A 2,472-nucleotide genomic window follows, 5' to 3' on the forward strand; every position below is an offset into this window, starting at 1 on the left:
TTAAGAGGTGAAGATATCTCTTTGAAGGCTAAGGTGCACTTATCCCAAATAATGGTAGTTTCAGTTGCCTCATGTGCATATGAAAGGTGGACAATGAATAAGGAAGACTAAAGAAGAGTTGGGAGCTCTGGTAGTGTAGTGCTTAAGGCACTTGACTGCTAACCAGAAGACTGGCAGTTCAAACCCACCAGCCACTCCTCAGAAGGAAGGTTGGGCAACCTACTTCCATAGTGATGTCCCCTCAGAAACTCAAGGAGGGGTTGCTATGAGTCAGATCCAACTCAACGGCACATAACAACAACAGCCAAGAAGATTTGATGGCTTTTAATTATGGTGTTGGTGAAGAATACTGAAAATACCACAGTCTCCTAGAAGAACAAATCTGTCCTGGAAGAAGTCCAACCAGAATGCTCCTTGGAGGCAAGAATAGCCAGATTTCCTCTCACCTACTTTGGTCCTGAAGTGAAAAAGGACTATTTCCTGGAGAAGGATATTATGTTTGGTAAAGTAGAGTCAACAATAAAGGAAAAGACCCTCAACAAGAGGGATTGACACAGAGGCTGTAACGATGGGCTCAAGTATAGCAAAGAATGTGATGATGGAGCAGGGGCTGGCAGTGTTCCATTCTATTGTGCATAAGGTTGCTTGAATTGGAGCTAGAGCCAACTCGATGGCACCTAACAACAACAACAATGTATGATGTCAATAGTAGTGGAAACTATATGTGGTCAGAAAGGAACACTGGTGGTGTACTGATTAAAGCTGCCAACAAAAACAAAATAAAATAAGCAACTGCCATCGAGCCCAACTCATAGTGACCCTCCCCCAAATCAAATTTTATCAAGGCTATAAATCTTTATGGAAATAGATCATCTCACCTTCCTCCTATGGAGCAACTAGTGAGTTTGAACTGCTGGTCTTCTGGTTAACAGCCAAATGCCTTACCCAAAAGTTTGGTAGTAAATCTAAAGATTTGTAGCCTTGGAAACCCTTTGAGGGCACTACTAGTCTATTCCATAGAGATGCTATGAGTTGGAATAAAATCAATGGCAGTGGTTTTGCTTGTTTGTTTGGTATGTGTTTGGAGAATGGATCTATAGACGTTCTTTGTACTTTTCGCTCAATTTTTCTGTAAACTGAAAACTATTCCAAATAATATAGAGTACCACTTATTTACCAGTTGTCATTGAGTCAATGCCAACTCATGGAGACCTAATGTGTGACTAGGGAGAATTATACCCCATAGGGTTTTCAATAGCTAACTTTTAAGAAGTAGCTTGTCAGATCTTTCTTCCAAAGTGTCTCTAGTACATTTAATTTTTTTTAGAAAAGCAAATATTTGATCAATCTGATAATTATTTTGGTATAAGCAATGAATAAGATTTCCAAATTTTTGTTTTTCAAATCATTGTTAATATGTCACAGTGTGATTAAGTTACTTATCTTTTCTCTTCAAAGCCAACTTTACTCTAGATAGTCATTCATATTTGAAATCATCTATGCACTATCTTATCTATTTTCTTGTTATTTGCCTATTTGATTGACAGTAACCAAAATTATGGGAGCTCTGGTAGCATAATACCTAAAGGCACTTGACTACTAACCAGAAGGCTGGAGGTTCAAACCCACAAGCCACTCCTCAGAAGGAAGATGGGGTAATCTACTTCCATAGTGATACTGCCTCAGAAACCCAAGGAGGGGTCACTATGGGTCGGGTCCGACTTGACAACACATAACAACAACAACAACAACTGAAATTATCACCTAGTCATTGATGTGCGCTTTTCAATATCTGAAGGTTTTCACTCTTCGTACAATTCCATTTTTTTCTGGGGGAAGGGGAGACTTTTGTTATACTTTCTCAATTCTGAAAAGAAAAAACAATTTCAAATCACACTACATTTACTAATATAAGGGTGGACATATTTTGAGTACTGATATATTTCTCTCTAAAATATTTCACATTTTTCCTATTTATTTAAATGAAAATATTTTAAACATTTCCTACCATGGTCTTTTGTGCCTTAGTTCATATTTTTTCTGAAGTAATTTTTATTGAAATTGTAAGTATGATTGTTTTGTTTTGGTAAAATATGTGGAGTTATTTTTGGGGAAGGAAGACCTATTGATATTTGTTTATCAATTTTAAAAGTAATACTATGAACATTTCTTTCTTACTGTAGATTTTTTTCTTTGCTATTCATAAGGTTTTCCCTGGCCAATTCTTTCAGAAGTGGATGGCCTCTTCTTTCATCCTGGTCTGTCTCAGTCTATAAGCTGGGCTGTTACCTGTGCACCAGGTGCATCTCGTTGGGTTTTAAACACCAGAGGCCCAGCCTCAAAACTCACGTCTACATGTCACCACAGTAGGACAAACTGACAGACAAGTTTGTCTTGCTGTTGGAGACCTCTCGTATCACCCCCACCTGGGTCCCTGTGGCTGACTGTACCTCTGTCTGCCTTCCTGGCTTT

Source organism: Orycteropus afer, unplaced genomic scaffold (assembly GCF_000298275.1).
Source record: "Orycteropus afer afer isolate SDZICR_OR568_19922 unplaced genomic scaffold, OryAfe1.0 scaffold00819, whole genome shotgun sequence".
Taxonomy (NCBI): domain Eukaryota; kingdom Metazoa; phylum Chordata; class Mammalia; order Tubulidentata; family Orycteropodidae; genus Orycteropus; species Orycteropus afer.